The 25,825-nt window shown below is 49.7% G+C and overlaps 1 protein-coding gene across 1 annotated transcript in view; it reads left to right on the top strand.

Annotated features, from left to right (window-relative positions):
- The window catches only part of SMARCAD1 (SNF2 related chromatin remodeling ATPase with DExD box 1), a 1,912,998-nt gene that overhangs the window by 1,149,054 nt on the left and 738,119 nt on the right, over nucleotides 1-25,825 (top strand). The window lies entirely within an intron of this gene.

Genomic DNA, 25,825 nt, shown 5'->3' with positions numbered 1-25,825 from the left:
CACATTTGATGCTTTAGGTTTTGTTTTAAAAAAGGTTTTTGGTTTTCAGCACGTCGGTGGCAACCATACCATCTGTATATGCAAAGCTCATTATGCAAGAGCAGCACTTCTTTTCTTGGAAGATACTGTATTCCTGTAATTGAGCGGAAGTGTAGAGTAGAGAGCAGTGTATTAAAAGATTTTCCCACTGTGTAGTTTGGTATTTGCACGTTATGACATGTATTACTATGTGCAGTCCTACAGATAGGCGTGTATCGGCCACTTTTACTCCCCAAAATACACACACTCCCAAAAAAGAAAGAGAAACTACTCCCAGTGAAAAATAGGAAACAGACACACAGGACTCTGTCCCCCTTGCCTTCACCTACAGATCTCCATGGATATTTTTGGTATGTAGTGACACAGAAAGAAACTACTAATATTATCGCCCGATACAAAGTGTATCTTTTAATTGCATGAATAACTACTTCGAAAGATGTCATTACAAAAACTGTTTTACAGTTAAAATTATTTTTTGCTTGCGCTTAAAATGCTCCTGTTAGGAATGAGACTTAACATTTTTACTCCCTAAAAATCATTTTACTACCAATTTTAAAGCTGTTCATTATTCACCGTGGCCAGGCTGGGAATTCTCAGTAGAATACTGAAACAGTTTACATGCACGTGAACAAAGAAATCCTTGTTAGGGAGAATTCTCATCAATGTGCTAATTCCTCTCTACCTTAGAGACCCCCAGCTCTTTTGCTGAACTTTGGGACTTTGAACTTTTTATTTCGATTTGTTTTCTGTGTTTGTTTCTTTGATTATGGAATTTTAGAGAACTCCATATGCATCATCTTTTCATGTGTGTTACACAGCACCTTCAGTGCAGTGACAAAGGGATGTCTTTTTAGATGTCCAAAAGGTTTAAAAACCTTCTCTAGGATAAACTACTGTTTCCCAGAGAATGTAAGGTTAGATTGACTTTACTAGTCTTTTTAAATTCCTAGACCCAGCACACCCAATCTTCCTATAGAGTGCTGGAGGGGTTACCTAGTATTACCTGTGTCTAGAAACTCACGCAGCAGTCACATGCTACCCTTTTCTATTGAAATGGCTGGTGGCAGTGGTTTTATAACGAACTACCATGATTTTTCCCGACCGCGAACACCAGTAGCTAGAAATCGCTGGAGCCATGTTTTTCAAGATGGCGCCTTAAGTCCCTTTTTGTTTACCTGGTCCCCGTCTTCTTTTTTCGCCATTCCTTTTTGGAAAGATCCTTCTAGTGTTTCTCTCTGCGCCCAAACCAGGTTTGGTCCCTTTGTTCGTATGCCTTTGGCGGGCTTCAGGACTGAAGACTGCCTCTGGGTCTGAGTGTCTGAGGTGGGCAGGAAGTGAGGGAGGTGCCCGAAACTCCCTGTGCTTAGTCTCCTACGAGACCCAAATGCACTCTGATGTGATTGACTGGCTGACTGTCCGGCAAGGACAGCCACCCTGCTGGGTGAGTGGCAGCTAGGCTAGAATGAAAGGGAGAAACCTGTTTAAAAGGTGAGTCTTGTGAAACTACTCGGGAGGATAGCTCGGGGGCAACGTGCTCGCCTTGGAAGCAAGGCGACATGGAGCAACACAGGTTTTATCCCCGGGTCCGCGCTTAGAAACCTCTGGGTATTAAACGTGTTATAAATAACCTATCATATCATATTGTGGACTGGAAAGCAGAGTCAACCACTGGAACGTAAGAACCGAAGACGAGCTGGAAGAGGACGGCTGCTGCAACCACTGGACCGTTGGTTTGCCCGGTGAAGCCTTGCTGCAGATCCGAATTGCCAAGTTCATCTCGACGGAGAAGCACCATCAAGGACGACTTCTTCCTTTAAGTCGGTGGCACCAATCAACTCGTAAGCCACCTGGATACCATTCTCAAGGCTTGTTAGGATTAACCAGGGAGAGGGACACCAGCTTGTGTGCTTGAATTACAGCTACTGGAACTGAACTGACTCCATTTTGTCAGGGTTTTCCGACGATCCCGTGCAGTGCAGGAGTCCCCCGACATCCCCCCTCTTGTTGCCACGACTGAGGCTCAGGAACAGTGAAATCTGCAGGAACTGCCAGGAGCCAACATCTCCAGCTGCATCTTGTTCTTCATTTTAAGGTACTGTGCCAACCCGATTGAGAGAACTTATATCTCGCTGTGAACGTTTGTGGAACTTTCCTAACTCGCAGGCCTAATCAGCTTGTGACCCAACAAATGATTCTTTTTCGTACAAACTACTTCTGAGAACTTTGGCAAACACTTTACCGTTTACTACAAGAACTGCTCTTTCCTATCCAAGACACTGGGCCATTGACTTTGGCCTATCCCTATTGAACTGAATTGAGTCCTCTAGTGAACTAAAACTATTTGCACTGCCTAAGAAGGTATTTGTTATCTATTCTATTAACTTGTACCTTTGCATTCCCATTTAAAGTGACTGAAATGCCCTTTGGCTCCTATTTCAAGGGAGCTTAAATTACTCAGAAACATATTAGTTTTGTGTTGAAGTAGATTTGTGTATAATATTTAGTTGCCTACCTCTAGTGAATGTTTTCTAAATGGTTGTGTAATAAACCTATACATGTTTTACCAAGAAACCTTGAGTATAAGTGTCTACTTGAACCACTGTGATTGTAAGACCTCTTTGTAACTTGGTTTACTGCTCACATTCCCTCTTGAGATAAGCCTGGCTGCTCAGCTTGCTACCACAAACTGTGTAGTGTATAGACTTATACCAAAGGTTGGTTTTGCTTACACCTGTAGTCCTAATTGTATGTGGTGGTCCCAGAGGGTACTGCATACAATTCTGCCTAACATTGCTCTCTATCTACTTAATACGCTTACGTCCCGTCCCCTTTCCTCCACACTGTGCGGGCGTCCCTCGGTAGGCACGGGAGACGGAAGCTTTTTCACCAGAAAAAACATCTCCTTTAAATTTAGATGCGTGTGGGGGCGTAGCCCTGGGCGTATGCACTCCCCTGACAACTGTCACCGGTGCTACTCCCCAGTCCTCTTTTCCGCATCGACAGGAATGGACCGCTTTCACCAGCGCTCCTGGGTTAGGCCTCCGGCCTTGTAATTCCATGTGCTCTTCACCAGAGAAGTATTCTTGTCTACTTTTTGCTATCCGAATTGTTAGGTACTGCTCTGTCGTCTGGCGCCACGCTCCTCCCTGGTGCATGTCGACAACAGCAGGCTTCAGCAGGTGTCCAGCCTGCGAGGGTTCCTTCCCAACGTCGGACCCCCACGCCCTCTGCCTCCGGTGACTTGGTCCAGACCACTGCTGGGAAGGCAGTACCTCGTGCGACGCCTTGACTCTGTGCATGCTCAAGAATCGACTAGCCAGGTGGCGGGAGCTCTTCGGACGATCGCCTCCAGAGGACCTTGAAGCATTTGTGAAACGGAAGACCAGACCCAAGGTAGGATCCCTGTTCTCCTCTGCACCCCGTAAGGATGACTCCTTTCCTGGGAGGTGCCCAATCGGAAGGGACCTCTCGGGTACTAAAACCAGTCGGTATACCGAGGCTGCTCCAGCTACCGGCCCACAAGGGCTGCAAGGCTCTAGTATCGGGTCCCAACCTGAGGGGCTATGCCCCAATACCACACCCATGCCTGAGGGGGGCGCCTGCATGCAGCACTACCGGTGGAAAAACAGGAGGCAGGGGTACTGGCTTAAGTTCTAATGCTAAGACCTCCTACTAGAACTTGAATTAAGCATTAGCCAAACCAGATTGGCTCAAGCCACACTCTACCCAGCCTACAAACGGGCGTCTCGCCGCAAAGTACAGGCAAACGGAAGGGGACACCCTCCTATTGTCAGCGCACCCCCAACCGCACTCTTAGGTGGTAGCGGCAGCATCACTATACTTTAAGCCACAATCCTCCTTGGCGGCTTTCGGCATCTGCATTCCTGGGCAAGGAGGAAAAGCTCTTGGAGGCATTCGGGAAGAAATTGTACTCAAACGCCACTCTTCACCTGTGCCAGGCCAACACTGATGCCATGTTGGCGGCTGTCAACCCGAAGTTGTGGTGGGAAATTACAGATTTCCTTCCTGAGCTCCCCACCCACAGCCAGGCTCGCTTCAAGGCTGGGCTGGTGGAGGCCAAAATCGTTGCACAAGATATAATGGAGTCCACAGTGGCCCACATTGACACATCAGGCAGAGCCATTTGTATTGATATGGACATGAGAAGGATGGCTTGGCTCAAGGCCACAAAATTCAACCCAGATGTACAGGAGCGCATACTAGACCTGCTTTTCAAGCGGGGCGACTTGTTCCATTCAACAACGGATGAGGAACTTGACAAGAATAGCTCCCAGACAGCAAAATCTTTATCTGTTCTTAAGTTGACACCGAAGACCTGCAGCCAACCGCACCAACGCTCGGACAAAGGTCGGTCCTTCGGAGGCTTTAGGGGCTTCCAAGAGAGATGGTCCAGAGAACTGACAGATCCCCTAGCCAGCACAGGCGCAAACAGCACAAGTGCAAACAGCACAAATCGGCTAACGAGGTTTTTTTCCATTCCCCTTCTCAGCCTCAGAATGTACGAAGTTGTGACGGGCTCATCCGGATCCACGAGTCTCCGGTGGAGGGCAGGCTTACACTTCACATTCACTGCTGGCAAAGTTCAGACTCATGGATCCTCTCTGTGGTATCCGCAGAGATCCGCAGGCTTCCGGCTCCCAATGAGCCAGGCAGTGGAGGAAGTCCCAGCCTTGCAGCGGGGCCTGCGCTTCTAGTCAGACATTTTCACCTTGCACAAAAAGAACCAGGCTGGACTGAGAGTTGTGTTGGACCTTTCCTCCTTGAACCTTTCCCTTCCCCTCAAAGTTCAAGATGGTTACCCCAGCCTTCATTGTGGAGACATTGTGTGTGGGAGACTGGATGTGCTCCTACACGTCCCGATCTGGGAACCCTGTCGGTCCTTCCTGAGGTTCAGGATCATGGTTTTTCACTTTCAATACAGGCTTCTACCCTTTGGACTCAATTTGGCCCCAGGCTCTTTACAAGGCAAATGAACGCAGTGACAGCCCTACTCAGGGCACATGGCCATCACGTTTATCCATATCTAGACAACTGGCTAGTCAGGGCGAGATCTCCGGTGGCGGTACAGCACACAGCCTCCGCCCTCATGGATACATTATACGACCTGGGATTTTCCATCAATCTCAAAGTCTGTTATTGCCCATGCAGAGTCGGACCTTCCTAGGCCTTCTATGGGACACTATATCTGAGCGGATCTTCCCCTCAGCAGACAAGATAACAGTTATGAAGAGGGCCACTGGACATTTTCTCAGCAGAGCAATGACCTCGGCGTGGTGGTACCAACACCTGTTGGGAGTCATGGCCGCATGTCTCCTCGCAGTGCCACATACAAGGCTGAACAAGAGGAGGCTGCAGCTGCACTTCTCAGCCTCCTGGAATCAAGAGACGGGATCTCAGGTAGAGCAGGTCAGCATACCATAATATCTCCACCAGGATCTAGTCTGGTGGGGTACAGCCATCAACCTGCGGGTAGGCAGGCACTTCCGGCAGCTGGCACCTCAGGTCACCACTACCACAGACTCATCCCTAGAGAGATGGGGGGCTACATTGGACAGCCACAGTGTCCATGGAGTATTGTCACATCAGGAGCAGCTCGCACACATCAACTGGCTCCAGATGTTGGCTATCTGGCTTACCCTCAAAGCCTTCCTCCCCATGATCACCGGCAAATCTATCCTCATTCAGACAGACAACTCCACCTGCATGTATTACATCAACAAGCAGGGTGGCACCAGGTCTCCTCCCCTCTGCAGACTGTCGATCAACATTTGGGAGAGGGCTCTGGTGAATAAAATGCAATTGTCAGCAATCCACCTGCGGGGAGTCCAACCTAGAGGCGGACAGGCTCAGCAGGCTGGGCTCGGACAACTACGAATGCCAGTTGAACCAAGGAGGTCCTTCAGGGGATCTTCACCAGGTGGGGTGTTAGGGAGAATTCTCTGTTTAGGCTGAATTTCCCTACCTAGTGAGTCCCCCAGCAGCTTTGCTGGATTTCTGGGGTTTCTTTTTTTCTCCTGCCAAGAGTGAGACTCTTTTTTACCCTCACTCTTGGACCTGTTGAAGTGTGTTTTCTTGGTTAAACCTTGTGTTGAATGGGCTATGGGGTCTTTTACTCCATAGGGCCTCATGTATTTTTGTGATGTGGGTTACACAGCACCCTCTGTGCCGTGACCCAGGGGTGTCCTAGGGACTCCCCAACATAGACTCCATACCCTGGGACTGACTACTGTCTCCCAGGGCATGTAAAGTCACCAAAGACTTTGCTAGTCTTGAATCCTGAACAGAACCAGTACAAACCATCATATTGTGGACGTACTGGCTGGGGCAATTCGATTGCCCCAGGGTCTGTTAGTCGAGGGGGCACGTCTCCGTCCCCCCTGATCGAGTTTTGGCTGGTGGCAGTGGAAACTACTTTTTATATTCGACCGCGAATATTTCCCTATGGGATTTCCCATTGTTTTAGGCTAACACATTTAATTATTTATTTACGGTAGCCTTAAACATACCGCCGGTTTATATATTTATTATTATAACTCCGGTTGGGACTTTTTGCCAAAACTTGATTCAAAAATGGCGTTGGCGTTCGCCTCTGTAACTCTGACCCAAAGTGGAGCCCTTTGTTCCACTTTTGGCGGGCTTCTCCACAGAAGCCTTCCAAAGTGGTGCCACTCTGTCTGGGGTACTTAGGAGGGGTGGAGGGGGATTTAGGCACCCTGGACTGAGTTACCTTGGTAACTCAAGTCGCACTCCGTCCTGATTGGCCCAAGTGGTGAGCCGGCCGGCTCACCACTTAGCATGTTTGAGTGACAGCTAGGCTGGGTGAATGGGGGTTTGCTGCATAAAAGCAGGGCTTTGGGGACTGGAACTTTAGAAGTCGCCACAGGACCAAGAATCCGACGAGGGAAGAGCTGAGCCGACCTGCTTCGACGACACCACCCGGTGGAGCCCTGCTGAACCGTCTCACCACTTTTCCCGACGACCGAGGAGAACTCTTAACGGAGTGGCTCCTTCCCTTGACTGGTGGGGACAACCAGTTTTCACCTTCTTTTCGCTTCTCGAGGTATCTCGTGGCCGCCTTGCCCGTGCCAAGCACCCCGGCAACCGGAATACCACACTTTTACCCCTAACCGCGAAAGTCGGGACAACCCTTTGACCGGAGGACTCCGCGGCTGGTTTCTTCCCGGGCAGTGCAACGACCTTCTTCTTCTGCTCTTCGGCGAGAACTTCTTCTCCCCTGACCGACGTCGAGCCTTGCTGCTACTGCCTGGAACAACTGCCACCGCTGGAGGATCCTTTCCGCTTAAGGTACCGTGTTCCGCCTGGCTTCCCTTGCCACCGACTGTACGGGGTAGATTTAGCCCCCGGCTTTCGACCCTGGGAGTGCCGGGGACACCCTGGCTAAACTTTCTAAGCCACTCTAAACTCTTTCTAACTCTTTGCAAGACTTTGAATCCCTAACAACAGTGTGATCTTGGGCACATTTTCGCTCCGGCTACTCTAAGAGTGGGCCCTGCCTAGTGAGTTTTGCTCACCTGTGACTTTGTGCTTCTCGAGCCTATTGCAAGTGTTCTGGACTTTAGAGTGGTGTGTTTAAACCATTCCTGTTTCTTTTTATCCCTTTCTTGAACCTACTAGAGTGTCATCTAACGTTAAGCGCTCACCTCTGTTTTAATTATGTGGTGTTAACTTAGAGTTGTCTAGATAGGAGTAAGGGTTGGAACTGCTTTCATTATAATTGTGTTTGAAGTGTTTTTACTATATTTTGCTAGAGTGATTTCAACTTATGTGTGTTTAATAAATAAATAACTATATACTTTTGAAACCAAGCTCTGGTCAGTGTTTGCTTGTGCTATTGTATTTGAGTACCTATTGTGTATACTTTACATACTGCCTAACTCTTCTTGAGGGAAGTCTGACTGCTCAGCCACAGCTACCAGGTAAATCTGGGTGGTACGGACTGCTACCAAGTGAGTTTACTGCTATACCTGTAGTCTTAAATCTTTTGCAGTGTTCCCCAAGGGAACTGCACAGGTTTCTGCCTAACATGGGGTCATCCGCAGATTGACCTCTTCGCCACCAGTACCAACAGAAAATGCTCCCAGTTCCCCTCATGACTGGGGCAAGGCAGGGGTTTGTTAGGTGACGCGATGCAGATCCCGTGTAACAATATGAACTCGTACGCTCTCCCTCCAACCCCAATTCCCCTGGTGCACTGGGTCATCTGCAGACTCATGCTCATCCTGATAGCGCCATGGTGGCCAGCAAGACCCTGGTTCTCTGAACTTCTCAGTTTGTCAGATCAGCCCCTGGTACACCTCCCGGTGGGCCCAGTACACTCTTCCAGCATGGGGGCACAGTGGTTCACCCCGCCCCACAGAAGTTAGTCCTCGGAGCGTGGTTCCTGAACAAGTCACCCTGAAGCATTTGCACCCGTCACAGGCTAACCTGGATATCATACAAGCGGCTAGAAGCAACGCTAACAAGAGCCAGTACAAAAGCAAGTGGACCAGGTTCTGTCACTGGGCAGAATCAAAGGAAATTGATCCATTGACTTGCTTGTTGGATGACGTTCTATCCTTCTCAGCGCACCTTGCCCACTCATTGGTGTAGGTAGACAAATGCTGCACGTATCTGGCAGCCATTGGGGCCTACACAAACTCGGCCAAGGACGTCTTTTCATTCTCAAATCTGGTGGCTAAGAGGCACTTGGCGGGTTGGACTAGACTGTATCCACCTATCAAGAAACCGTACCCGGTTTGGGACCTTCAAGTGGTCCTGGGCACATTGGCACATAAACCTGTAGCAGTGATATTTTTCCTGCACCCTTATTTAAAAAGTGTTTCTCTAATATTGCCGCCCCTGTCACAACCTTCATAAACCTTTCATTACAACAGGGAACTGTCCCAGAATATATAAGAGAAACCTACATTTCTCCCCTGTTAAAGGATGGGCTTCATCCACACATGCCAATTAACTACTGTCCTATCACTAATGTTCCTTTCCTCCTCAAAATCATCGACAAAGTCGCCTGTATTCAATACAACGCCTTTGTTGAGGAGAACGGCTTACTGTTGGCCAACCAATCCGGTTTCAGGAAACATCATGGCACAGAAACCGCGTTGACTGACGTTAAGTCCCTGTTATCAAAGGGAAAGTGGCCAAGTTGATGTTAGACCTGTCTGCCGCTTTTGATCTTGTCACTCATGACAGGATGGCAAACAGGCTAACGGAAGTGGGAGGATGTTCGCGATCAGCGGCTTCCTGGTTTCGATCATTTCTGGGCCCCAGGAGATCAAGGGTGGTCCTGGGGGACTATAAGTCAGAGGAATCAATTCTTAAATGTGGAGTTCCTCAGGGCTCCAGTGTATCCTGCTTTATAACCTTTACGGTCCTAGACCTGCTTTGATGTCCTAGACGATCTGGGAGTCAACTTTGCAAACTATGCGGACGACACCCAGATCGTCTTCGAACTTACAGGCTCATACGAGGCAGATGCACGTCTGCACTAAAGTTTACGATGCTATAAAAACCTGGATGCAGGACAATTTTATGGCACTTAATGATAAAAAAAAACAGATCTTGATTGTCTGCAGAACGGCCAAATTGAAGGCTATTGAACCCCAATATGAGTCATTTCTAATGGGGGGGAGCCACTATTCAGGTCGGCAGCTCTGTTAACACCCTGGGAGTGTTTTTGGACAGGAATTTAAACTTTGAAAAACATGTTGCTAATATTAGTGTCAGTTGTACCTATACCACTCATCTTCTCTGACTCATCTTCTCTTACTTCTTGGAAGGAAATAGAGCCATGATAGCGACAGTGACTATCGATTCGAAATTCGACTATTGACACGGCCTACTGGTTGGTACTACAGCAGCTAATATTTAAAAATTCCAGACAGCACAAAATGGAGCTGTTCGCGCGGTGTGTGGTCTGAGACGGAGAGAGCATGTTACGCACGCACGGCGAAAGTTGCGTTGGCTTCCTGTCTGTGAAAGGATTCTGTTGAAGGCCTCATACGTTGTCTAGAAGTGCCTTACAGGTACTGCCCCTTGGTATCTCATGTCACAAATCGGGAAGCAACAATTTAGATGCACCTTACGATGTAATAATAAGGATTTCTGATGCTTGCTAATCAACCCTGCTTCAAGTTGAGGACATTGGGGACCTGAGATTTGATGCTTCGGGGCCCAGAATCTGGTATGGTCTCCCTTTGTCTATTAGACAAATGCCGTCTCTGGCCCAATTCAGGAAAGCCCTTAAGACTCTCCTCTTCGACGGAGGCGGCATTTAAGTCATTTGCTACACTGATTACCCGTTGACTATAGCATACTGATGCCCCCTGCTGATGCCCTTCCTCATTTGTTTTATGTTGTAATGTCGGTTTGAGCACTCTGGGGCCTCCGGGTTACTTGGCGCTATACACAAAAAAATTAGAAAAGAAACCATATGAACCTATGGCATCTGCAGACATCAGGCTAGTTACCATCAAGACGGCCATGCTAGTGGGCTTTACTTCAGCATGCTGAATCGGCGAAATCCAGGCGCTAGTGGCTTCAGAGCTATACTACATTTCACAAGGACAAGGTGGTGCTCAGAACACACCCCGCATTTCTACCTATGGTGGTCTTCTCTTCTTACCTGAATGAGGATATAGGATTCTCCAGCATGGGGTCTGGCATGGATTCACATGCTAATGAATATTCCCCGTCGTCAGGCCGGGAATCCTCGGTAAAGAAAAAATCAGTATCAGTTTCGTTTCTGATCTGTCTTTCTCAGTAGTAACCAATCACTTGTCTCTGGGTCATACTGCCCCCAGCCAATGACTGCCCTCTTCCTAAGCCCCGCCTCTGGCAGCCGTCTTCAGATTTTTACCGCATGCTCAAGTGTTTAGCTCTCGAGCTTTTGCTGCGTTTTCCCGCTTTTTCAAAGAGAATTTCTAATTTTTCGGTCAAATGGAGCCCTAAGCTCCACCATCTCTACATCCGATTAACGGGGATCCGTGTCGGATTTTTCTGCGCCCCTCAAGTGTGAAGATTTCGTCGAGTTACGCTTCTTGGAGGATTCCAGAAGTTTCTGTGGCCTACCTGAACATGGCCCAGGAGAAAGGAAGCTTGACGCCCGGAAAGCTGTTCAGGGTTTGCCCTGGATGCCAGCTGCAGAATGTGTCAAGGAGGACGAGCACTCAAAATGTCTCTACTGCCTTCATGAGGACAAAAGGCACGTGGAGAAGGACTGTGCGTTTTGCAGGAACATGTCGGAACAGACCATCGGGGACCGACACCTTCGCGTCTCCAACTGGCTGGAAGGAAAGAGCCTGTCAGGGAAGAAGAAGAAGAAGTCCGAGCGGTCTTCTAAGTCCTGTGAGGGCGCCCCAGCGACGGGGGCCCAACAGAAGGCAAATAACTGCGAGTCCGCGGGCACCGGCAGCGCCGAACGGTCGGGCTCCTCGGCTGCCAGGCAGGCCGCATCCTCTCCAGCGCCATCAACCATGAGCCAACGCTCTGGCTCAGGGAAGAGGAAGGCCGAGAACCCGGCGAAGCTTCTGGAGAGGCCCCGGTCAAGCTCGAAGGATCCGGCCGAGGGGGAGCGAGGCAGTGACCCTCCCCCCAAGGTGAAGGCCACAGGCCCACAAGGTGGTAAAGGCCTTGATTCACCCGGCCAAGGCCTCTATCGAGGAAGTCGCGGCGGCTCTGCCGCAGGCTGTCGAGGCGACCTCAGGGCCCAGAGTCTCCCTGCCTCCGCAGAGGGAAGCCTCTTTCAGACCCATCGAAAAGACCCCTGTGAAGACCTCGGCGGAAAAAGAGGGGGGCGGGGCCGGTGGCCATTGTGGACACGGACACAGCATCCGAGGAGGAGCTGGTAGAATTCTTAGAGGGCCTCGACATGGCCCGTCCCCACGGGAGGGATCCCGATGAAGGTGATGACTAGAGTGACGACGGCACCGGCGAGGGTCCTAATCACCCGTCGCTTCTGGAGCCGCAGGATAACTCGCGGCCATTTTGTTGGCGATACAATCCTTATGTTTGGCGATAAGGACGAGATTGCCCTTACCACCGACAGAGGATCCGGAACCAGGCTCGACAGAGGAGCCAGAGCCAGACCCGGCGGGAAGCCCCCCCCCCCCGAACAAGAGAAGACTGATCCACCCAGCCCTGCCTTTTCAACCCTCGCGGTCTGCTCAGCCTTTACCCACGTCCCCCGTCCCTGGGGATGACACAGGAACAGACACGGCCACCACGGGTGCCCAACGAGATGGGATCTTCGCAATGATCGCCAGCGCATCTGAGCTTTTTCAGCTCTGCCCCGAAGAGGAGGAGGAGGAGGAGGAAGGTTTCCTTTACCAACGGCGCGAGGCCAAGAGGAAGACGGTCCTCGCCGTGGCTCTGCTGGATGACCTCTGGGACGAGGGTCTCACCCTTCTCAAGAACCCGTCTACGACGTCTGCCAAGAGGGATCGGTACGAGAAGAAGTGCCGGGTCCCCGACGCGGCCCCTTTGTGCCTTAGGGCACAACCGACCCCTGACTCGGTCGTCTCAGCGGCGGCCAAGAAGAAAGCGGCGGGGCATCGGCCTCAACGTCAACTTCCCCGCTGGACGGCGAAGGAAAGAAGCTGGACGCAATGGGGCGAGTTATCTCGTCGGCGGCAACAACGATTAAGGCGGCCAACGCCCTCGCGATCGTGGCCCGCTACGACAGGGAATTATGGTACAAGATCGCCCCCCTGTTGGACTTCATACCGGATGACAAGAGGGCCTAGGCCCTGGAGATCTTGCAAGAAGGCGAAGTGGCGTCGGACCACACTATTATGGTGGCAACGGACATTGCCGACACCGGTTTCCGCCAGCTAGGCAACGGCATTTGCCTTAGACGAGGGTGGCTCAAGGCGACGGATTTCCGCCAGGACGTACAAGCCAAGGTTTTGGACATGCCGTTCGACGGGAACAATCTGTTTGGGAAAACAGTTGAGTCCCGCCAAGCCATCAAGGCGGACACATAGACATCTAAGGCCCTAGGCGTTCTCCAGCAACGAAGGCTGTCCTTTCGGAGCATCGGAGGCAAGCAGGGTGCCTCCAAGGGATTCGGCGGTGGCTCCTCTACGTACCGCCAAGCGACCTGCTCCTCGTCGCAGGAAGCCTATAGAGGATGAGGCAAGTCGGTGGACCCTGCCGTCGTCGCCAGGGAAGCCAAGGCGGCAAGGCGTCCTCCAAGCAAGAAGCACCCCGGTGGGAGGCCGGCTGGCGAAGTTCGTCAGCGTGTGGGAGTCCATCTCCACCGACCGTTGGGTGCTGGACGCCCTGACCCAGGGGCACGCCCTCAAATTTCTAAAAAAAGTGCCCCCGCATTCCACCCGTGGCCAGGAAGGAAAATCACGTCCCTCAACTGCTATTGGAGGTAAGGGCGATGCTCAAAAAAGGTGCCATCGAGCTTGTCCTGAAGAGGCTCCGGAGCTCTGGAGTATGCTCGTGGTACTTCCTCATGAAAAAGAAGACAGGAGGTTGGCGCCTCATCCTGGACCTGCGACGACTGAACAAGTACAACAAGGCACAGAAGCTCCAGATGGTCACCCTCCAGCACGTGCTGGGACAGCTGGAGGAGGGCGATTTCCTGTCGTCGTTGGATTTGGAGGATGCGTACTTCCACATCCCCATTCTTAAAGGACACCGAAAGTTCCTCCGGTCTGTGGTCCAAGGACGGTGCTACCAGTTCAAGGCCCTCCCGTTCGGATTGAAGTCGGCACCCAGGGTGTTGACTGAGTGCCTCGCACCAGTGGGGACACGGCTGCGCCTGCAGGGGATCCACGTCTACCCCTACCTGGACGGCTGGCTCATCCGAGCAGGACAAGGGAACTCGCCGTAGATCATACAGTGAAGACCGTCCAGCTGCTCACGGACCTGGGATTCTCCATCAACTTTCCCAAATCCCACCTGGTCCCGTCGCAAGTCGCACTGTTTCTGGGAGCCAAGCTCGACACAGTGGCGCGTCTGGCCTCGCCGTCGGAGGAAAGGACGAAGGCCATCCTGGGCTAGGTGCAGCGTCTGCTGGCCACGGACGTGACCAGGGTGAGGTCCATCAAGTCCCTCCTCGGGATGATGTCGTCCTGCATATATCTCGTGCGCCTGTGCAGGCTTCGGATGCGCCCCTGCAAGAGTTCCTCGACGCCTGCTGGATCCAAGCGATGGGCAGCTTTAAGGCAGGATCCCGCTCAACGAGACCTTCCGACGAGCGATCCGGTGGTGGGGCACCCGTGCTCATCTGACGGAGGGCACAGACTTTCAGACCCCATCCCACCAGATAACGGCAACGACAGATGCCTCCCTGGAAGGGTGGGGAGCGCACACTGGAGAACTTCACGCGAGAGGCCTTTGGCTCCCGGAGGAGAAGACGCTCCACATCAACATCCTGGAGCTCTGTGCAGTGTTCTGGGCCCTCAGGTCCTTTCTCCCGACCCTCAAGGGCAAGGTGGTGATAATCTTCACCGACAACACCACCACGATGTTCTACATCCAGAAGAAGGGAGGAACCAGATCCCCAGCCCTGTCCAAGGAAGCCCAGGATCTGTGGCACTGGGCCGTTGCCCAGGGGATGTTTCTGGTGCCTTTATCTAGCAGGGATAAAAAACACCATCGCCGACTCACTCAGCAGGGAGCTGCGTTCGTGCCACGAGTGGGAACTACGCCAGGATCAAGTGGATCGAGACTTCTGGCGATGGGGCAAACCCCAAATCGACCTGTTCGCGACGACGGCAAACTCCAAGTGCCAGAGGTTCGCCAGCAGGTTCCCCCAGCCGAGGAGCATGGGCGATGCTTTCTCGTTCCCCTGGGACGGCCTGTTCCTGTATGCGTTCCCGCCGTTGCTGCTCGGGCTCATCAACCAACTCAAGTGGTCCCAGTGCAGGATGATCCTCGTCGCACCTGCGTGGCCGAGACATATGGTTCCCGGACCTTCTGGACTTGTCAGCATCCCCACCAGTCAAACTGTCGACAGACGCAGATCTTCTCTCCAGAGGAGGCGACGCCATTCTTCATCACGACCCGGAGTCTCTGAACGTGCAGGCCTGGCTCCTGCAGCACTAGAGTTTGGAGGGTACGCTATCCCGGCTGACTGCAGAGAGGTTCTTGCGAAGGCCAGGGCGTCCTCAACTCTCAAGTGCTATGGACACAAGTGGAAGAGGTTCTCTGTCTGGTGCCGTGCACAGAAGATTAACCCTCTACGGATTACAGCCCCTCAAGTGCTCCCGTACTTACTGTCGCTGGCCAAAGCTGGACTAGCTCACGCTTCCATCAAGATGCATCTGGCAGCGATTTCCCGATACACCAGAACTGCAGGATGGTCGTCCCTGTGGTCTCATCGCCTGGTGAAGGAGTTTATGAAAGGACTGTTCCGATCGTTTCCGCCGGTGAAGGCTCCAGCCCCGGCGTGGGAGCTCAATGTGGTGCTCACCAGGCTCATGGGCCCGCCATTCGAGCCCTTTCATTCGGCTCCGTTGAAGTTCCTGTTGTGGAAGACAGCGTTCCTTGTGGCCATCACCTCTGCATGACGCGTGGGAGAGATTCAGGCCCTTTCCTGCAAGCCTCCATACTTGACTTTCCACGAGACGAGGGTGGTGCTGAGGATGCACCCCTCCTTCATGCCCAAGGTGCCGTTGGACTTCCATCTCAACGAGCCCTTGGTGTTACCAGTCTTTTTCCCGTTGCCTCCGTCGCCGACCGAGAGGATTTTGCACTCGCTGGATGTAGCTAGAGCGCTGAAGTTCTATGTGGACCGAATGAAGAGTTTTCGGAAGACATCACAGCTGTTTGTGAACTTTGGACCTATGAACCAAGGGAAGGCTCTCTCGAAGGCTTCCATTTCCAGGTGGCTCTCCGGCTGCATCATGCACTGTCATCGGTTGGCAAACCGACCGTTGCCCGGCCGTCCGAGAGCCCATTCGACCAGAGCGATCGCTGCTACCACAGCGTTCTTGTCTGGTGTGCCCCTGCTGGACATCTGCAGGGCTGCTACGTGGAGGTCGACGCACACCTACACAAGATTCTACTGCGTCGACCGGGATTCCAGGGAGGAGTCCAGAGTCGGCCAGGCAGTGCTGTGCAACCTGTTCGCTTAAGGTGAGCCTGGTGAGGAGGTAAGAGTTGCTTAATGTTGAGTTGTTGTATTGCTTGATATTGAGCCTTTTGCCACCTCCCATGGTTGTGCATGTGTGTACTGCTATGTATTCTTATATTCATGAGCATGTGAATCCATGCCAGACCCCATGCTGGAGAAGGAACAAGTTACTTACATGTAACTGTTGTTCTCCAGCATGGGTCTGGCATGGATTCACATGCGAACCCTCCCTCCTTCCCCTCGGCGGCTCTTCACTTGGTCATACTGTCACTTTGCGTGCTATCAAATCTGAAGATGGCTGCCAGGGGCGGGGCTTAGGGAGAGGGAAGTCATGGGCTGGGGGCAGTATGGCCCAGAGACCAGTTATTGGTTACTACTAAGAAAGACAGATCAGAAACGAAACTGAAACTGATTTTTTTCTTTACCGAGGATTCCCAGCCTGACGACGGGGAATATTCTTTAGCATTTGAATCCAGACCCATGCTGGAGAACAACAGTTACAGGTAAGTAACCTGTTCCTTACACTACCGTCTATTAGCTATTATGCATACAGCAACCTACTCGTTTTTAATCCCAATAACAATTTTATGTAAACTTGAATTTATATAATTTCTGGAAATTCCATGATTAGTTTCTGTCGATGAGCAACCACTCTACAATGTATCACACACTTTCATACTAACATGGCGGTACCCGTCCGCTCTCAATATATTAAAACACATCTTTTTTTTTTCTATTCCCCGCAACTTATGTCCTTCGAGCAATTGCTGCCTAGCGTTGAAGGACAAATTACAGTAAGGCACTTGTCCTATTCCAAGGCAGAGACGTTTAGCTTTCGATTTCGGCAACAAATGCGGGGGAGAAAAATTAAAAGGCATTGATGTGGTACAGTGTTTTAGAACTGGAAGGACAGCTTGAAACATCCATGTAAAGATAATGTTACGCCACGTTAACGTGTCAGTGTTAGGGAGAATTCTCTGTTTACGCTGAATTTCCTAACCTAGTGAGTCCCCCAGCAGCTTTGCTGGATTTTTGGGGTTTATTTTTTCTCCTGCCAAGAGTGAGACTCTTTTACCCTCACTCTTGGGCATGATTTGAGTGTGTTTCTTTGAATCTAGATGTGTTTAATGGGCTATGGGGTCTTTTACTCCACAGGGCTTCATGTGTTTTTGTGATGTGTGTTAAACAGCACCCTCAGTGCAGTGACACAGGGGTGTCATAGTGACCCCCCAGTATAGACTCCATACCCTGGGACTGACTACTGTCTCCCAGGGCATGTAAAGTCACCATTGACTTTACCAGTCTTAAATTCTGAACAGAACCAGTACAAACCATCATATTGTGGACGTACTGGCTGGGGCAATTCGATTGCCCCAGGGTCTGTTAGTCGAGGGGGCACGTCTCCGTCCCCCCTGATCGAGTTTTGGCTGGTGGCAGTGGATACTACTTTTTATATTCAACCGCGAATATTTTCCTAAGGGATTTCCCATTGTTTTAGGCTACTATCTTTATTTAATTATTTACGGTAGCCTCGAACATACCGCCGGTTTATTTAATTAATATTAATTCTCCGGTTGGTATTTTTTGCCAAAACTTGATTAAAAATGGCGTGTGTGTTCTCTTCTGTGACTCCAACCCAAGTCGAGCCCTTTGTTCCACTTTTTGGCGGGCTTCTCCACAGAAGCCCTCCAAAGTGGTGCCACTCTGTCTGGGGTACTTAGGAGGGGTGGAGGGGGATTTAGGCACCCTGGACTGAGTTGCCTAGGCAACTCAAGTCGCACTCCGTCCTGATTGGCCCAGCATGTTTGAGTGACAGCTAGGCTGAGTGAATGGGGGTTTTCTGCATAAAAGCAGGGCTTTGGGGACTGGAACTTCAGAAGTCGCCACAGGACCTAAGAATCCGACGAGGGAGAAGCTGAGCCGACCTGCCACGACACCACCACCGGTGGAGCCCTGCTGGACCGTCTCACCACTTTTCCCAACGACAGAGGAGATCTCCCGCCGGAGAGTCTTCTTCCTTTGACTGTTGGGGATATCCAGTTTCACCGTCTTTTCGCCTTCCCGACGTACCTCGTGGCCGCCTTGCCTGTGCCAAGCACCCCGGCACCCGGAATACCACGTTTTACCACGACCGCGAAAGAAAGGTACCACCTTTAACCGGAAAATTCCACGGCTGGTTTCTTCCCTGGTAGTGCAACGACCTTCATCTTTCCTCCAAGTCGAGATCTTCTCTTCCCTTGGACAATGACGCAACTTGCACCCACTACCAGGAACAACTGCCACCGCTGGAGGATCCTTCCCACTTAAGGTACCGTGTCCCGCCTGGCTTCCCTTGCTACCGACTGTACGGGGTAGATTTAGTCCCCGGCTTTCGAACCTGGGTTAGCCTGGGATACCCTGGCTAAACTTTCCTAAGCCTCTCTAAACTCTTTTTGAACCCTCTGCAAGACTTTCAAAGCCTAGTGTAACTGTGTGATCTTGGGCGCATTTGTGCTCTGCTCTCTAAGAGTGGGCCCAGCCTTTGGACTTTGGCTCACCAGTGACTTTTGCTCTTCTGCCTTGCTAACAGTGTTCCTGAATCTTAGAGTGGTGTACCTTTCCATATTCTGTCTTTTTCCCTCCCTTTCTCACAAACTTATTGGAGTGCCATCTAGTTAAGCGCTCACCTTTGTATGAAAATAAGTGGTGTTTTACTGTGACTTATCTGATAAGGAAAAGGGGTGTATATATTACAATAGTAACTGTGTTTAGAATCTTTTACAATAAGAGTGCTGGAGTGTTTCAAACCATGTGTTTTTAAATAAATAATTATATACTTTGATACCAAAGCTCTGGTCAGTGTTTGCTTGTATTATTGTATCTGGGTACCTATTGTGTATACTTCGCATACTGTCTAACTCTTCTTGACGGAAGTCTGACTGCTCAGCCACAGCTACCAGGTAAATCTGGGCGGTGCAGACTGCTACCAAGTGGGTTTACTGCCAACACCTGTAGTCTTAAATCTTTTGCAGTGTTCCCTAAGGGAACTGCACAGGTTTCTGCCTAACAGTCAGCATTCACAATTTCTGTGTTGAAGCTACGCACAAGTTTTTATCAGCCCTCAAAGGAAATTCCAAATAAATCTAACCTCACCCTCCTCTAGAAATGTTTAATTCAACCAAACAGATTACCTGTTGATGGAGTAACTGGCTCTAGCATATTATTTTGTCTTTTGCAATGTAATTTGTGAGAGTTGGATAGACCTTAGCATTAGCTACATGGAGAGATGATCCCAGCTTACACACGCTGCAATCTATAGACGGATGAGCAAAAAACCAAATTGTAGCCTTCCGGCCCTATGTAATACTGTTATGTACACTGTCTTACCAATGAACGGTGCATGTTCAGACACTGTGTGTGATGTCATTACTGGCTCTGTGGCCTTCCAAAAAAGGCGCCTAGGTCAGCCCTCTGTAACCATAATGCAAGACAGGTGACATAGCACATCCCTAAGCAGTGTGTCAACAAGAGGCATTAGGCTTTGAAGAATTGGTTCCCACTATTCGAGTAGGGTGTGCCTTTGGCGTCAGATCAGTTTTCAGAAGGCTGAGCACCTGGGTGGCACAGGATAACAAAGCCATCCTCGAGTGTCTGACTGTCTGTCTGCTATCCCGGAGCGGTGTGCCTCCAATGATCTGTTCTTCATCTAGATGCTCACTGTGTCGAGAGCACTGGTTCTGTCTAGGCCTTTCCAAAGGCACCAACATTCACTGTATACTGAGAGAACTTTTGTGATGTTTTTTTAATTTATTTTTTCTGTAAGAAATCACATACTAGAATGAACTGCACAATATATTTGTAAGATCTAGTGAAACTCAGATACTAGGCACAGCATAAACCAATAACTATGATGCAGGATATCACATTTAATGTAGGGCAGTTTGACTAAGGGGTGTAACATTCAATTACAGTTTCTTTTGAATTAAAATTTCATTTCTTGACATTAATAACACCTCCAGATGTGTATGTGAATGCATTTTACAGAGCTACAAATCATTTGAATCTAGAACTGCACATTACAACAAGGTCAGATTTTGGAGGACAGGCTTGTTTGCAATATTTTGTGGCATTGTATGGGTCCTTGGAACAAAATCAGCTTCAAGTCCATGACTATGCATGGCCAACACAGTCCATGTCAGATCTCTGACAAATTCAAAATCCATTTCCTCGTTTAGTGGCATGGCCACCCATTGTTTGCTTCATTCTGTAAAGACCTCATAGTAGCGTGGCACACCCAATTTTCCTGAAGTTCTCGCTTGAGCCCTAACTAATGGGTAAGTACAGCTAGTCTCGTTCTTGCCTCCATACTGTCTATGCCAAAGTGCAACCTTTTGGGCCTGTACTTTAGGCTCCTTTTATGCAACACCGCCACATTTCCTGTGTTACAGAAATCGGTGAGTCCCTTCAGGTCTCTCGAAAGCGTTTCATCGTACACAATCTTTTCAAGTGCTTTGTGTGGAGGTGAACTTGGCACCAACCACTTCTTCCGTTCCTCCTCCCTTCACAACGGACCATGTGCACATTCGTGGAAATGTTGGTTTTCTGTCCATGCGTGTACGTTGGTACAGTGGTGCCCAAATGAACACCATTTCTCAAGTAGAATTTCCACAGATCCATCCCTAGTTTTGGAGCTCCACCAAAGATGGTTGCTGATAGACTGACACCATTTTATAAGGTTTTCCCAATCCTCCTTTTTCCCAGCAGCTGTAATTTATTTGATTGATTTAGCAATGTGCCATACATCAAATTGATGCTGAATGTGTGGAAACTGCTCCCACATGGCCTTCGCTATCGAAACGTGCCTGTCAGTGGCTATCACTTCTATTTCCATTCCCGCTGGATTGCAGAAGTTGAATGGATTTGATGAAACCATGTTTCTCCATGGCAACATATCAGACATGTGCACTAAACAGAACTCACAATATTTTTAATTTCCATGTCTTGAAAGTGCAGTACTTTGCGGAAAATCCTGGACTGTCACACTGTCCGTCGCCAGATAGCCAGAAACATTTGCCAGAGAATGTACTGTCCATTGACATCTGTTCAACATTCCAAGCATGACTTATAGCAGGGAATACGAATTCCCTTTTGGTATTTGTAGTGTTGAGTTTTAGCAAGGAAATCAAGACCCAAAAACTGGACATCTTGCTGAAAGTCGATCCGCTGAACAGTAAAGCTGCTGAACAAAGTAGATTCCCAGCCTGCACTTTGCCGTAGCATCGGTTGAGCAGACCATGTAAATGTATTATGGAGGTTGACACAGGTTGCTTGGATTTCCAGGTTTGTGCCTTGTAATAAACAAGACACATTTACCAATGACTCCCCGCATATCTTGGCCCTGATTGTATGTTCACATTTGAGCATTTGTGCAATCTCTATCAGGCAGCTATCGAAACACCATGTACTTTTGCACCTTTAGTAGCCAATCGTCCTGCAGTACTGATTTTTGTGAGTCGACAGTGCTGGACAAATCCTCAAGACTTTGAAAATTGAAGTCGAGATCTTGTGCAAGATCGGTCAATTTCCTTGAAGCTTCAACCTCTGTCAGTTCATGATGTGATATTTCAACAAGAATTGGAGAAACAGCTAACTTTTAATGTTTTTCTGGTAGAAATCTTTTTGCGGGTGTAGATTGTGTGAAGGGAAGGTTGATACTGGAAGGTTGGGTGGATGGGCATGAGGCGAGCACGAACAGGCTGGAACAATGCTGAAGGGACACAAACGTTTGTTGATTGCAGAGGCTGGGCTTTGAAGAGGGGGAGTCTGGAGATACAGGGTGTGGTTAGGCCAGGTGGACAATGGTGAACTTGCGGCAGTTGCCTTTGAAGTGTACACAGTGTTTGACAACTTGAGAGGTCACACCCACCCTACCCCCTTGGGAGCACACAGTCATAGGTGCGAAATGCCAATTATACTTGAATGCAGATGGATGGGGACAAGGTGGGCGCAAAAGTGCACCAACCAGGGCTGTACTGGGCTACTGGGTACTGTGGAGATTTCCCTGTGTTTCTCTGCACTCTGTGCCTATTTGTCATGATCCCATTTAGTGAGCATAGCCCTCATTCAGGCTTCCAGGCTAGACAGTGAACATTGGATACAACAGAAGGTCAAAGGTGGGTGTTAGCCTGGCACACATGGTATTTACATCATTCTCAGCATACGCTTCCGTAGACTTTGGAGATGTTTTACAGTAATTCCATACACCTAACATGACCGCCGCGAGGTATTTTTTTTTATAAGTTGCAGTACGTTCTATTCATATTGCAGAGGGAGCTATTTAAGCCCCGCCTCCGCTGGAATGCGCGCTTCGCGTCTGCTCCTCTGACAGCGGGTAACGCTACCAGCGTTTCTCCTAACAACCTGTTAAAGGAGATAATAGAGACATTAGTTTACAGCAAAACTACAGAGTTCAATAAGTTAATAAAAAAGATGTACCAGTCTAAGGTTATCTCCGAAGGAACTAGCTTCCGTCAGAAGTTTCATTCACAGCCGCAGCATCTTCAGTCAGCAGTCTTCGTTCGTAGTCGCAGCATCTTCCGTCAGGAGGTTCACTCCCCGCCGCCGCATCTTCAGTCAACAGTTTTCGTTTGTACTCGCAGTAATTCCAGTCAGAAGTTTCTTCCACAGCCACCGCATCTTCTGAAGGTATTTTTCCTCAGCTTTCCGAAAACCTGCAGATAAGACGAGAGGTATTTAAAATAACAATAAACTAATTTAATAGTTAAAGAAAGAAGACATTTACCAAGCATTTTACATACCTGAAAGTTACTAAAATTTTCACCTCAGTTGTTTCCGCGCGCTTCCCTAAAGGCTGCAGTTGCTCCGTATAAGCGAACGTATGTTTTTAAACGTTTTCTCATCCTGAGTAACTCCGCAGCCATAATTCCTTTTCCTAGATTCAGAGAGCCTGCAAAAGAAAGAAAGAAAAAAGAGCACGTTATTAGAAAGAGAGATCTTTCCAACGTAGGAATTAATCCACAGCTACTTAGTCCCAAGTCTCATTCTTATAAAAGTTAAGACATTTTTGTGACTAGAGACTATAGAATACTTCAGCTACCCAAGTTACCATCGTTTCTTCATCTCAACACGCCCCTGTAGAAAAGCAGAATGGAGAGCTCCACAAAAAATAAACACAGGTGAGAAGGGAGGGATTAAGAGTACACATCTCATGCAGTAGTATCTCAGTCAGTAGATGTTATACTGTTCTATTATTGCTATTGTGGTTTAAACAGAAAGAGAATCCAAAAAGTATCGAGCACCAGGTCCACAGGCTGAGAAGGCATTACGCTCCCAAGGAGTCCACGTAAGCGTTACACTATTTTGTATTTTATTTTCACATTATATCATAGGAAAACGGAGGAGCTAGATCAAAATGCGTAATATGGGACCACTTTGCAAATTATTTCCAGTGCCTCCATTCATTCAGTCCACCCGGACAACAACCATTCTAGCATGACACTCCTAGACGATTGCCTGTGTTCTTGACTCACTGAAAAACTCCAAAAATATCCTTATTGTTGTATTTTATTTAATTGAGTTATGTGGATGGCACCAACAAACTATACATTGTATACTTGATGTTGAAGTACATTATGAGAAAATCCCCTGTACTGTCCGCTATCACTGGGGAATTTGTTGCGAATGGCTTGAACAACACAGGCGAGTATTACTCATCGATTGCGGTATCCAAGCCTCCCATAAAGCCACCATGTAAACAAACTTTGTGCATAAACACCATCGTAATCCTCAACACGGACCTTGTGAGGCAGGCTGCCCTGAAGTCATGTAGCTTGGTAACGCAAAGCGGTGGTGTGTCGTCTTCGGCTATCCAGGCCGAGCATCCAGAGTTTTCTCGGCAGCAGCAGTTCTCCACCTCGGTTGGCATGACCTCTCAACGATTGCAGGTACACCACGTTGAAACGTCTCTCATGCGACTCGGCTGCGGCTTAATAACCATCATTCGAATGGATTGTGTCCTCCAACATATTCCACATCTTTGGCATGTAATGTCCACAGCTGTGTACTGAAACTTTTTCGGCAGATGGAGTCCTGCATCGATGGCGTCGGGTCGATGTCCCTTGAAGACCTCAGTCGAGGGCGACTTCACCGGATGTTATAAATAGGACGCACAGCACCCATAGCCTCAGTTCTGTTTTTTTTGCAAACGTGTTTTCTTCGGAGACTCGCCACCCCTCGTGTATTCCTTGTGAATGTCTTTTTCTTCGACCCCTCCGACTCCGCGGTCTGGCTTCAAGACTTGCCGGGACTGCAAGTCTAAAATGACGATTACCGACCCGCATTGCATTTGTTTGTGGTGCTTGGGCGAGAGTCATGACACCGACTAATGTTCCAAATGCCAGTCGCTGACTGCTAAGGCCTTGCTGGAGCGTAAGGGAAAGCTTCAGGTAGGTAGGGGTTCTAAACCCAGTAAGTCCCGTAAATCATCTAAGGGGATATCCACCGACGACTCGAGGGGTGACTCTCCACGTCAGGAGGAGTCCCGGGGATCTCGGTCCCGGAGTGGTTCCTGCCATTCGTCCTCCTCGTCGCGTCAATCCAGGAAGCGCCGTCACTGGTCGCCTTCCCAGTCCTCCTTGGAGGATGGAGCCACAAGGAAAGTGGCTTGTCCAACTAAGTCCTTGACTCCGGAGGAATGGGCTGCCTTCAGGGAGCAGATGCTGGCGATTTTTCAATCCCAGGGCACAGTTCCGTCTGCGCCTTCGGATGAAGCCGGCAAGGAACGGTCTCGATCCGTGGCTCGTACACCTTTGGGATCGGGTCCTCGGCGCGATCCTCATCGGGAACCTTTGAGGTCCCGTTCGGACAAGGCTCAGGATGGTCGCAAGAGGCGTGCTTCCAGGTCTCGGTACTCGTCCCCAGCGAAACCGCAGAAACCTGGTAAGGATTACAGATGTCAAAGCTTTGCCTTCGTACCAGCCCTTGGCGCCGTTGTCGACGCCTAAGCCATTGACGCTCGTGACGCTGAAGCTGTCGGCGCCCTCAGGGCCTATTGGCCTGAATTTGCCAACAGAGTTCCCTGTTCCTGTGGATCCTACTAGGAAGGTTACTTCCAAGTCTGTGAGGCCTGTTATGGACTCCAGACACTCTTCTGTCCCGAGACAGGACTTTTACCTCCCTCTGGATGACATCTAGGAGGAGGAGGAGGAGGAGAGGTCAGATTTAGATTTTGACCCTGTTGATGTGGCTCCTGCCTTTTCAGGGGATAGTGAAGTGGAAGAGTTGGGACAATCTCTTCATGATGCCCAGTGGCTTGGACACTTCTCCTGAGGTGGTGTTTGGCAGGCCTGAGCCTGAGGCTCATGCTGAGTCATCCTACAGGAGACTGATGGCTAGGGTCACAGAATATCTTGGTTGGTCCAGTCCGCCTGAAGCTTTTATTCTGGATGATTTAACAGATATTTTAGATCAAGGTCCGTCCTCTGACCCGGTGCTACCTTTTCATTTGACTTTGCAGAAAAGGATGGCGGCTGCTTGGCAGTCACCGGAATCTCTTCCGGCAGTTAACTAAAAAATAACACCCTTCCGGTAGCGACCCCAGCTACCTTTCATCTCACCCCACTCCAGAGAGTTTGGTGATTCAGGCGGCTACGGCCACCT

This window comes from Ambystoma mexicanum, chromosome 6q (assembly GCF_040938575.1).
Source record: "Ambystoma mexicanum isolate Mex_15411 chromosome 6q, UKY_AmexF1_1, whole genome shotgun sequence".
NCBI classification, from domain to species: Eukaryota; Metazoa; Chordata; class Amphibia; order Caudata; family Ambystomatidae; genus Ambystoma; species Ambystoma mexicanum.
Note: the sequence above shows the minus strand (reverse complement) of the source record. Positions and strands in the feature narration are given on the sequence as shown.